Genomic DNA, 13,027 nt, shown 5'->3' with positions numbered 1-13,027 from the left:
TGTCAGTGGTTGGCCAGGAAAATGCTGTTTTTGATTCTTAATGTTTTTTTTCTGCCCTAACCTTGAGTAAATTAGAGCCAAAGAAGGAAGGGGGTATAGGAAGTGAACAGAGTCTGCCATGCTGACCTCACTGTAGCCAGGAGTCATGACTCAAGTTCAGAGAGCAAAGGAGAGATAAAGATGAAAATTTTAAACAGGGATACCCTGAGGTTTATTTAATAACTGAAAATGGCCCTGAGGTCTTATGGTTTCTTCCCATTATGTCTTTAAGAGTATAATGTTCAGTGTTCCTCCTCCAAAGGACCTCATCAACATTTAAGCCTCTGTTTTTCTTTGATACTCTTTTCTCTGCCCTTTACTCCACTTAGAAAATATTTCAGTTTGTTTTTGTCTCAGGTAGGCAAACTTGGATTATTTCATTGTAACATCTCTTAAATTTATAGCTTATGCTAGATCATTTTGTTTGCCTATATGGCTGAAATTATGAAGTAAAATGATAAGAAAGGCATCTTTATTTTCTTTTTTCAGCTATACATCATTTCCTTGAAGTGATGAGCAGAGAATCACCCAATTGCCTGGAGGGCGGAAAGATCATGTGGTTTTAAAAAAAATGAAGGAAAGAAAAAACTGTTAATATTGAAAAATTATCCTGTCACACTGCAATCCTTCTGACCAAAGTTGTTTGCCCTTTCTGTTACATGATAAGCTCATCTAAGCTATTCTTCTCCATATCTTTACAAAAGCAGGTTGCTGACTTGTCTGGGTTCTGAATGAAGACATTCACATGTTTAGTCACAAGAGGGGGCTGGTGTATCTGTCAATAACATCCCTAATCAGTTGGGGAAAGGGTGGTTGGCTCACATTCAATATTGAAGTTATGCAGAACTCTGACAAATGGTGTATTCTATTCTCTGTGTTATAAGCAGAACACTCTGTGCACAGCTTTCAACATTCAATGATTCCTGTCCTTGTTCCAATACATCATGAAAGGCCTTCCTTCCACTGAAAATAAAATTTCCCTGAAAGAGGAAGACAGAAAGTGGTTATGCAGCTTTCAAACTTAACCTATTTTTTGTCATTTTTTGGTAGTAATAGAGAAAAGTAGACTTTTTTGGTGGGAAGGAAATTATTTTAATCTATTTCAGTTCTCTTAAATTCGAGGAGATAATAAGAAAATATTTTCAAGGCTACTCCCTTATATTTTACAGTGCCTTTCTTTTTCTCCCTTCTTTCTTTTCTCCTCTGCTAAGACTGTCATAACAAGCACCACCAACTAGTTGATTTAAACAATAGAAATGTATTGTGTCATAGATCTGGAGGCCAGAAGTCTGAAATCAAGGTATTGGCACGTTTAGTTCTTTCTGAGGGCTGTGAGGAAAAGTTGTTTCAGGCTCCTCCCTTGGCTTGTAGAAAGCTATCTTCTCCTTATGTCTCTTCATATAACTTTCCCCCTATGCATGTCTCTGTATCAAAATTTTCCCTTTTATAAGAACACCAGACATATTGCATTAAGGCTCATTCTAGTCACCTCATTTTAACTCGGTTACTTCAGTAAAGACGCTATATAGATATAAAATCACATTTGAGGTCCTTCAGTTAGAATTTCAATGTATGAATCTGAAGGGGATACAATTCAATGCATAACCCTCAGTGATCAAAAAAATGCTTGCCCTACTATAAAAAAAAACTTCTTATAGTCATTGACCCCAAGGAGAAATGGGAAGAGTATAGAGTCCTACCTTTTTGTCAATGACTCTAGATAATTATAGCCATATTTTGCTCTTTTTGTAGAGTGAAAATGAGATAAAGTTGAAGTAAGGGATGAGAATCAGGGAGGAAATTTCTAAAGGTACTATATCTTGACCTTGAAAATATACCTTTGTTGTTTGGGGCAATCTTATATATTTTTACCCTCGTAGGAATCACATGTAATGCTAAGACCACAGAGCCTAACCCTATGGACAGTGTTGAAGGACAGGGAGTGAACATATCCTGTTCCCACTCCACCTTCGGAGGAAATGAGCATGTCATCTGGTATTGACAGTTTTATAATTAGAGCCCACAATATTTGATTTGAGGTTCAAAGAACAGTGTGACCAATAAAATGGCTTCTCTGCCTATGCTTGTAAACAGGAAGTTCAGTACCCTGATTCTGTACCAGCTCACTCTGGAAGACACTACTGTGCATTATTGCATTGTGAGAGATGCACAATGGGGCAGACTGGGCCATGCCTGTCTCTCTGGTTGGGAAGGGAAGATAATTTCTATTCAAAGAGGACATTACACAGAACCTGTAAACTTAATGCAATATGGTGAAAAAATAAGAAAGAAAGGGAAAAAAAATAAGGAAAATGTGCATGAAATCAAGAATGGGACCAAGAAAGAAAAAACAGGGAGAAGGAGGAGGCCGGATGTGTGCCTGTCTCCAATCTAACATTCTTATCCTTGCCTAAGGTCTAATGTGAAGCTCATAAATTTAACATTATTCCTCTGAGCAATGTATGAGTGCTCTCAGTTTCAACAATACCACATACATTTGAGAAATAGATAAATTTTGAAAGTTTGCTACAAAGGGACAATTATGTTTATATTTCTTATTTCAATTTTTTCTTAGTTCCTTTATAGCCACCCATTTCTCTATTTTTATGATTAAAAACATAAATTACACTTATATGTAAAGCACTGTGATATACATCAGAAAAAAATTTGCCCTTTTTTTTCACAATGGGTTTGCTGCCAGAACACAGGTGTTGCAAAAACCACCACTACTAAATCAAAGCCAAAATGGGATAGGAAAGGACTCACATCAACATTGTGGTCATTGGACACATAGATTCCAGCAAGTCTACCACTACTGGCCATGTGATCTACAAATGTGATGGGATTGACAAAAGAACCATTGAAAAATTTGAGAAGGAGGCTGCTGAGATGGGCAAGGGCTCCTTCAAGTATGCCTGGGTCTTGGATAAACTTAAAGCTGAATGTGAGCATGGTATCACAATTGATACCTCCCTGTGGAAATTTGAGACCAGCAAGTATTATGTGACCATCATCGATGCCCCAGGACACAGAGACTTTATCAAAAACCTGATTACAGGCACATCTCAGGCTGACTGCTGTCCTGATTGTTGCTGCTGCTGTTGGTGAATTTGAAGCAGGCATCTCCAAGAATGGGCAGACCCGTGAGCATGCCCTTCTGGCTTACACACTGGGTATGAAACAGCTATTTGTCGGTGTTAACAAAATGGATTCCACTGAGCCACCATACAGCCAGAAGAGATACGAGAAAATTGTTAAAGAAGTCAGCACCTACATTAAGAAAATTGCTACAACCCTGACACAGTAGCATTTGTGCCAATTTCTGGTTGGAATGGCAACAACATGCTGGAGCCAAGTGCTAACATGCCTTGGTTCAAGGGATGGAAAGTCACCCATAAAGATGGCAATGCCAGTGGAACCACACTGCTTGAAGCTCTGGATTGCATCCTGCCACCAACTCATCCAACTGAAAAGCCTCTGCATCTGCCACGCCAGGATGTCTATAAAATTGGTGGTATTGGTACTGTCCTTGTGGGTAGAGTGGAGACTGGTGTTCTCAAACCTGGCATGGTGGTCACCTTTGCTCCAGCCAATGTTACAACTGAGGTAAAGTCTGTTGAAATGCACCATTAAGCTTTGAGTCAAGCTCTTCCTGGGGACAACATCAGATTCAATGTCAAGAATGTGTCTGTCAAAGATGTCTGTCATGGCAATGTGGCTGGTGACAGCAAAAATGACCCGTCAATGGAAGCAGCTGGCTTCACAGCTCAGGTGATTATCCTGAACCATCCAAGCCAAATCAGTGCTGGATATGCACCTGTTCTGAATTGTCACACAGCCCATATTGCTTGCAAGTTCGCTGAGCTGAAGGAGAAGATCGATTGTCGTTCTGGGAAAAAGCTGGAAGATGGCCCAAAGGTTTTGAAATCTGGTGATGCTGCCATTGTTCTTATGGTTCCTGGAAAGCCCATGTGTGTTGAGAGCTTCTCTGACTATCCTCTTCTAGGCTGCTTTGCTGTTCGTAACATGAGAAAGACAGTTGCTGTGGGTGTCATCAAAGCAGTGGACAAGAAGGCAGCTGGAGCTGGCAAAGTCACTACGTCTGCCCAGAAAGTTCAGAAAGCTAAATGAATATTATCTCCAACATCTGCCACCCTAGTCTTAATCAGTGGTGGAAGAATGGTCTCAGAACTGTTTGTCCCAATTGGCTGTTTAAGTTTAATAGTAAAAGACTGGTTAATGATTACAATGCATTGTAAAACCTTCAGAAGAAAAGGAGAATTTTGTGGACGATTTGTTTTGTGTGTGTGTGTGTGTGGCAGTTATTAGTTTTTAAAATCAGTACTTTTTAATGAAAACAACTTGACCGAAATCTGTCACAGAATTTTTGAGACCCATTAAAACAAAGTTTAATGAGAAAAAAAAAAGAAAAAATTTGCAAGTTAGGATATTTAAGTCTACTTATTCTTTTTCACACCTGTATTGTTTACTATAATACAGCTCTACCATAATGTATTAAATATTTATTTATTTAAATATGTTTTATTGATTATACTGTTACAGCTGTACCAATTTTTTTTCCTCTGCTCCCCTCCACCTGGTGGACCCCTCCCTCCAGTTGTGCCCCCCTTTTAGTCCATGTCCATTGGTTGTGCATACAGTTCTTCTCAACCTCTTCCTGTCTACTCCACTTCCTCCTACTATGCTTCTTAATTCCTGTACCATCTCTCTCCCTTTCCCCCCTTCCTCCTCCCTGCTGACCTTCCCCCAATATGTTCCCCATACCTATAATTCTTTTCCCACTCTCGTTGCCTACTTAGTTTGCCTTTCTTTCAATTCCCTAGCTTCTGTTGTTGGTTGTTGTGATGCAGTTTTCATTTTAATGTTCATAATTTTGATCCTCCTTCTTCTAAACCAGTCCCTTTAACATCTCATATAACAGTGGTTTGGATCTAATGAACTCCTTCAGTTTTACTTTGTCCTAGAAGCACTTTCTCTGCCCTTCTATTCTGAATGACAGTTTCACTGGATAGAGTATTTGTGGTTGTAGGTTTTGAATTTTCATTACTTTGAATATTTCTTGCCAGTCCATTCTTGCCTGCAGGGTCTCCTTTGAGAAATCAGCTGATAGTCTAATTGGGACCCCTTTGTACATGATTCTTTTCTTCTCTCTTGCAGCTTTTAAGATTCTCTCTTTATCTTTAATTTTGACAATTTGATTATAATGTGTCTTGGAGTGGTTCTCCCTGGGTCCAGTTTATCTGGAACTCTCTGTGCTTCCTGGACCTGTAGGTCTATTTCCTTCCCCAAGTTTGAAAAGTTCTGCTTCATTATTTTTTCACATAATTTTTCTATTTCTAGTTCTTCTTCTTTGCCTTCTGGCAATCCTATAATTTGAATGTTCAGTCTCTTATAGCTGTCCCAGAGGTTTCTGAGCCTCTCCTCATATTCCTCCCTTTTTGTTTCCTCTTCCTGCAGTGGTTGACTATTTGTTCCTTCCGTATGTTCCGATTTGTTGATTTGATCTCTGGTTTTCATTTCCTCAGCACTTGTCTCATATGTGTTTTTGTTTGTTTCAGTATGACTAGTTTTCATTCTTTCCCCATCTTGTTCCAAATCTTTTGTTAATTCTGTAAGCCACCTTATGACTATAGCTCTGAACTGAGCCTCAGAAAGATTTCCTATTTGCTAATCAGTTAGGTCCCTCATCTGCTGCCTGGTGAGCTGCATCACTGGGATTTTAATCATGGTCTGCTTCATTCTGACAGTTTTCTGTTTACCTTTGCTTCCTGGGTGGGCTGTAGGGGTGGAGCCCTATGCACTCGTCACTACCAGGCGAACAGCGACCTTTTTCACTGCTCTGTGGTGCTTTGTGTGGCAGCGGGGGTCCAGGATGGATTCCTGCCATTACTATCCACTGAGAGACCGGGAGCCTCCTTTCTCATGACCTCTGGACCTCACAGTCCAAGGCAATGGGAGGTCTGTCTTCCCAAGTGTTGGAATCACGAGCAGCCGGGTCTCGACTGCCGCCGGAATTGCTCCCCTGGCATTTCTGGCAGTCCCGCCACTATCCCTGCCGCTACCGTGGACAGCACAGCCCAACCTTTCCGTCCCAATTCCGATTTCGCCCCACTTACCTCTCCAGATGAGCACTGCTGGTTTATAACTTCATATGTTGGGTTTCCATGTAGTCTTAACTTCTGGAATTTCTGGTTATCATTGGTTTTGAGGTAGTTGTATTCCTACTTAGTTGTGGAGGGAGACAGAGCATGTAGTCTAAGCCTCCATCTTGGCCAGAAGTCTCTGTATTAATACTTATATTGAAGGATATTTATTTTTTCACTTTTTTCTTGCTACATGTAACGTACTATTTTATATATATTTTATAAGGGCATTTCTTAAGAAAAATTCCCAGCCAAGTGGAGTTTTTGGCATCCAATGGTATGTAAATAATGCCTATAAATCTTTATTAGTTTATACTTCAGCTTTGAGATACGAGAGTACCAATTTCTTGACATTAACACACACACTAAATATTAATAGTATACTTTTATATCCTTTGCAATCTGTGGAAGAGAAATGATATAAAGGAACTTTTCAAGAAAGTGTAAGTTAAGATAAATCAGTCACTAAGGACTGAAGTAGCAAGAGGAGGGAGCAGATATAGGAAAAATTCAGATTTATTATTTTCTAATATAAGCATTTGTGCTATACATTTCTCTTTATATACTGATTTAGCTACATTCTACAAACTTTTGTTTGTTTTGTTTTTATTTTCTTCTTTACACTATTACAGTTGTTCCACTTTCTCCTTTTTGCCCACATCATCCCAGCCCTTGTCCCCCCCCCCCCCCAAGGCCATCACCTTTGTCTAAGTCCATGGGTCATGTATATATGTCCTTTAGTTAATCCCTTTACCTTCTTTCATCCAGTGTCCCCTTCCCCAATCCCTTCAACAGCTATCAGTCTGTTCCATGGATCTATGCCTCTGTTTCTATTTTGTCCATTAGTTTTTTTTGTTCATTAGATTCTACATATAAGATCAAATCACCAATTCAAATGAATATATGCACCCCTATGTTCAAAGCAGCACTATTTATAATAACCAAGATCTGGAAACAGCCCAAGTGTCCATCAGTAGGTCAGTGGATAAAAAAAGCTGTGGTACGTTTACACAACGGGATACTACACAGCAGTAAACAAGAAGGAACCCTTACCTTTTGTGACAGCATGGATGGACCTGGAGACTATTATGCTAAGTAAAATAACCCAGTCAGTGAAAGACAAATACGATTCTACAAATTTGATATTATAAAAAAATGGGCCCTGGCTGGGGTAGCTCAGTTGGTTAGAGCATTGTTCTGATACATGAAGGTTGAGGATTCCATTTCTGGTCAGGGCACATACCAGAGTCAACCAATGAATGCATAAGTAATTGAAACAACGAATTGATATTTCTCTCTCTATTTCCCTCTTTCTCCCTTTCCCCCACCCCCAACTCCCATCCTGCTCCTTTTCTCTCTTCTCTAAAAAAAAACAAAAACTTTTCATTTAGTAGAGGTAAGCATTTATCTGGCAATTCTGGGACCCATCCCTAGATGGCATTGTTTCCATTTCTGTTTCTCACTGTGCAAATCAGTGTGACTTGTCTCTGATTGACTGGGCTGACAATGTGTTCCCTGCAGGACATATAAGAGAGCAAAGTTGATCCTTTATTTTGTGACCTCATCAACAGTACAGACTCTAGAACAGTTCTCAGTGAGTGTAAGTAACAGAAAGAATGGACAAATTCCTGAGCCTGCTCATCTTTTGGCTGCAACTAAACTGTGAGTTAGAGAACTCCGGAAATGGTCAAAGAATAGGCAAACCCTGGGACATTCTCTCCAAGGAAAAAAGAGAGAAACAGGGAGCTGTACTAGTGTAATTTTCTGGGAGTTTCTGTAGAGATTAAAAACTAAATTTAAAAGGAATTTCCCAAGAATAACCAGCCACTAATCAGTCCCTCTCTCTGCATGTTCTCTTTTTAAACAGGGGTGAGCAGTCAAGAGGAGGTGACTCAGAGTCCTGAAACTCTGACTGTCCAAGAGGGAGACGGCCTGTTTCTCAACTGCAGTTACTCCAGTAGCGCTATTTACTTCCTGCAGTGGTTTAGGCAGGATCCTGGGAAAGGGCTCACATCGCTGTTGTTAATTCAGTCAAATCAGAAAGAGGAAACAAATGGAAGAATTAAAGCCTTGTTGGCTAACACGTCAAAACGTAGTGCTTTATACATTGCAATTTCTCGGCTCGATGACTCGGCCACCTACCTCTGTGCTGTGAGGCACAGTGCACAGCAGGCACGAGTCACCAATACACAAACTCTGTGGCTGAGGCTCCAACCACATGTTCTTTCTTGAAGCTGAGGCACCTTTCTCCGTTACGAGGTTTTTGAAATTGACTCTCCAGGTAGAAGCAATTTAATATACAAAATCTGATATAATGGACTAAAATGAAATTGTGAATTCTTTGATATTTAGATTTTTATCACTATCAAATTAACTAATAGCTCTTTTAAGATTAATTCACATGTCATACAGTTCTCTCTTACTTTAAAAAATTTTTTAGAAGATTTTATTTATTTAGTTTTAGATAGATGGGAAGGGAGGGAGAAAGAGAGTGAGAGAAACATCGATGTATCTTGATGCATCAGCTGGTTGCCTCTCGTATGCCCCCAACTGGGAACCTGGCCTGCAACCCAGGCATGTGCCCTGACTAGGAATTGAACCAGTGACCATTAGGGTTTGCAGGCCTGCACTCAATCCACTGGGCCACACCAGCCAAGGTGAGTTCTCTCTTTTAAAGTGAACAATTAACTGACATATAATACCACCATGAAAGGTAATCACATACCCATTAAACAATTACTCACCATTTTCTCCTTCCTTAGCCCCTGATAACCACCAGCCTTGTTTTCTGTTGCTATGAATTTACCTATTCTGTAGATTTCATATATCATGTACAGTATGTGGTCTTTTGTATATGGCTTCTTTCACTCAACATAATGTTTTGGAGGTTTGTCCAACTTAGGACCAGCTGGACAAAGGCAAACTTTTACCCTTGAGCAATCACATACAACACCCAACTTCTAGTTAGCCTGCTTACATCTGCCCCATTTTTTCCTTTAGTTTTCTAGAAGATTGTCAGTTTTATTGATCTTTTAAACAACCAGCTCTTTTGTTTCATTGATTTTTCTCTATTTTCTGTTTTCAATTTCATCAATTTCTGCTTTTATCTTTATCATTTTCCTCCTTCTGTTTGTTTTAGATTAATCTGCCTCTTCTCTTTCTAGATTTTTTAGGTAGAAGTTTAGATCCATTAACAAATCTTGGTTTCCTTAAAGGCATGATAATGTATCATCAGCAACTTTCCAGTATTTAAAACTATATCCCACCTCTCTAACTGGTTCCAATACTCATAGTTTTATTGCCCACTGTTGCCATATCTGTACACTCCACTCTATATAAACTGATCCCTTCCCTTTGCTGGAGGCTGCCTTTGCTTATTTTCTTCTGTTGATTTGAAACAGTCATGTGTAACCATATTAATGTTTTTATTAACTTTTTGCTGATTGGCCACAAAATGTTTACATTTATGGGAATAATATAAAACTCATGATACATCTGTACAGCGAGGACACAACTGTTATATGCAGAATTCTAAGATGGTACCCAAGATTTCTGCCACCCCCCCCCCCCCCCCGGTGTACATGCCCTGCATGATCTCCTTTCCTTGAGTTTGGGCTGGACCTAGAGATGATGGATGGCACCCCTATAATAAGTTACATTATTACATTATTGGCGAAGGTGAAGAGATTTTGTAGATGTTATTAAAGTCCTTATCAGTTTGACTTTGTTAATGAAAATGGAGATTGGTGGGCCTGATGTAACCCTCTGGGCTCTTTTAAAAAGGGCTGAGGCTTTTCCTGAGGTCAGATTCTCCTGCTAGTCTTAAGGAAGCAAGCCACAATTAGCCATACAGCTACAAGGAAATAAATTTTGCCAACAACCACATGACCTTGAAAAAGGACCCTCATGCCTCAGACAACATGGCAGTCTTAGTTGACTCCTTGATTGCAGTCTTGTGAGATCCAGCTTAGCTGTGCCCAGACTCTTCACCTACAGAAACTGTGAGATAGGTGGGTATTGTCCTAAGCCACAAAGTTAGTGGTAACTTGTTACACAGCAATAGAAAACTAATACAGACTTAATAAACTGGATAGTGAGTATCATCAGTTCATAATATTTAGGATTTGTTATAGCATAAGAAAACTTGAAACGTAATGACATTTTATAGCACATAGTAACCCAATAGACATTTCCCAAAATTTGATTATAATCCTAAAAACTTACTTGGTAATATCAAATTCACTGTGAAATCAAAAAAAGAAATTTGATCAACCATGCTAAGAGTAAAGACTGAATTATATTCATTTCCTCTTTATAAGAAGTATTACAAATATATTGTCATGTGAAGAGACAATTTAAAGGTATGGACCCAAAAATCATAGAAATAAAGTGTTATACAAATGTGTAGGGAAATAAGCAATAAAACAGTATGTAACTTTGTAGATTTTATCATGTTTGTGGTACTGTATTTGCTTTTTGTTTAATTTTCACTTTGTTATGATTTTATTTCTCATTCTACACGTCATGGATAGGCAACCCCTCCCCATGGGGGTGGGGGATTCCCTGAGGCTTTCCAGGAGTTAACTCTCAGAAGGTATGCACCCCCTTGCTGGAGATCATTTTCTCTAAGAGCCCCAAAAGGGGTGACCTGTCATTTGGGTAACTGCCTACACCTAGAAACCTGGGCCCTCCAAGTAAGTCCCTCCTACCTGGTCAATGGTCAACTCTCATTCCTAGCAACTGTCACCATGCCAGCTGGAGACTCAGTAGAGGAGCTGTGGTCCCATGATGTTTGCCAGCGACCAACCCTCTTTCAGTCCACTCTGATCACTTTATGTGGGTTCTACCCCATGTCTGGCCTGGGGACAACACTTGAGGGGGCTGCACCTCCATGCAGGGGATGATTTACTCAGAGAATTCCACTGGGGTTTTCTTCCCAGATGGATAACTGGTTACAGTTGGATCTCTGAACCTTGCCACAATCTCCCTACCAGCTGGGTAACCCCAGTTCCTAGACAACCATTACCATGCTCACTGGAGACCCTCAAGAAACTTACAGGGAGCTGCGAGCCCCCAAAGGCTTGGCTCCTGAATTGCTGGGGGCCAACGCTTGAGAGAGTACACACCTGCTCTCTACAGAACTACAGATGAGTACATTAGAGAAGCAAGGAAATAGATCCTCAGCACTCCTAGGAAACAATATTTTGTTATGTAAGAATCTATTGCATCCATGCCATCTGAGAGGAAAATTGGTCCAGTTAATTAATTATTTTTCTATTTCTCGGATTCTCCCCAAATTCCAAATCAGAGTCTGTCTTCTATGTCAGTAGCAGCACAACTCACAAAATTTTCTGATATTTAAATACAGCCTCTACCTGGCTGCTGTGGCTCAGTGGACTGAGCATCAGCCTGTGAGCTAAGTGTTGCTGGTTCGATTCCCAGTCAGGGCACATGACTAGGTTGCAGGTCAGGTCCCCAGTTGGGGGCGCGAGTGAGAGGCAACCACACAGTGATGTTTCTCTCCCTCTCTTTCTCCTTTCCCCTCTTTCTACAAATAAGTAAATAAACAAACAAATAAATAAATAATTAAAAAACACAGCCTCAAGGATAAATGTTAAGGTAGTAAATAAGCATTTTCACTGAGCCTACACAGTATGTTGGTAGGTTACACTTTGTGCCCAGATGCAAGAGACAGAGACACCCTGTGTTCTTTAGTACATTCATTTTGTTTGTGCGTGTTTGTTATCAGGGGCCCTGTCAATACACTTGCTCAATTTCTCTGTTCCTTGTATTCAAAATAAGTTACTCCCTGTGAAAGATTACTCAGCTTTGCTTTTGTTATTATCCTCTCCAGTCACTTCCATAGAAGACATACAGTATCACATGTTCCACTTAACTGTCTCCTATAATATAGGCTTGAAGTAATTGTCAGATCTCTTGGTATTCTTGTTGTATTTATGCCATGCTTTTATAATGGTGCTCTTTAGGACTTTATTACTTTTACAGAGATGTTCGTCTCCCCCACTTTACAAGTTCTCTCAAGGAAGATATAATGTCTAATTTATTTTGTATTTTCCCAGGTCTAGAATACTCTTGAATATATTGGCTGAACTGGATGAATCACTTTGGAGGGCTCAGTTTTTATAAATTCACAGGTAAAAGATAAATTATTTTCATATAATCGCAGAAAATTACATTATATAAAATAATTTATTTTTTATGAAAAGGCACCGTGGGGACTCATGGTCCTATTTATGGTACTCTCTGTCGTGGTGGACACTTCTGGAGCTCCAAGTCAATCCACAGGGATAGCCCTAGGAAGGAAGGCTAGGCTGAGCCATCTCATCTGCTGAGTGACAAGTTCTCCTTATTAAGGTTTTATCCCATTAGGAGGCACTATTGGCTTTTCTTAAACCAGGACTGCTGTGAGGAATCTACTGTGCAATAGGGGCTAGTAATAGTAAAGAAGGAAGAATAATTGTGTGTGAGGGAAAATGAAATCTTTACCAGTACATAAGAATCATTCTTGCTGAATATTCCTTTCAATTAATAGCTTTGTCTATTCCTTAATTCAAGTACTAGAAGTTGGTAGCTATAATGCATATGTCTACATTTACATTGGTGTTGTACCTATATCTATGTCATTATTTTTATCTGTAGCAATTAGAAAAGACTCTTGGATCAAACAGAGTCATATAAAGCAAAAGGGAAGATTACAGTTTCCAAAGTATAGATTTTGGATTTCTCTGATTTTTACATTTTTATTGCCTAAGATTTTAAAATATCACAGTTCCTGTATTATTTCTAAACTATAGAATGCCATC

The 13,027-nt window shown here is 39.5% G+C and overlaps 1 long non-coding RNA gene and 1 pseudogene across 1 annotated transcript; both read left to right on the top strand.

Moving 5' to 3' along the window:
* Positions 1 to 2,784: 2,784 nt before the first annotated feature.
* LOC150016100 (elongation factor 1-alpha 1 pseudogene) lies at positions 2,785 to 4,170 on the top strand (annotated as a pseudogene).
* Positions 4,171 to 7,774: 3,604 nt separating this feature from the next.
* On the top strand, positions 7,775 to 8,294 carry LOC150016099 (uncharacterized). Its single transcript, XR_016510034.1, has 2 exons — positions 7,775 to 7,865; positions 8,071 to 8,294. It is a non-coding gene; the product is annotated as an uncharacterized LOC150016099 (long non-coding RNA).
* Positions 8,295 to 13,027: the final 4,733 nt, after the last annotated feature.

Source organism: Furipterus horrens, unplaced genomic scaffold (assembly GCF_987537825.1).
Source record: "Furipterus horrens unplaced genomic scaffold, mFurHor1.1.pri manual_scaffold_3, whole genome shotgun sequence".
Taxonomy (NCBI): Eukaryota; Metazoa; Chordata; class Mammalia; order Chiroptera; family Furipteridae; genus Furipterus; species Furipterus horrens.
The sequence above is the reverse complement of the archived record's forward strand: the minus strand, read 5'-3'. Positions and strand labels throughout refer to the sequence as shown.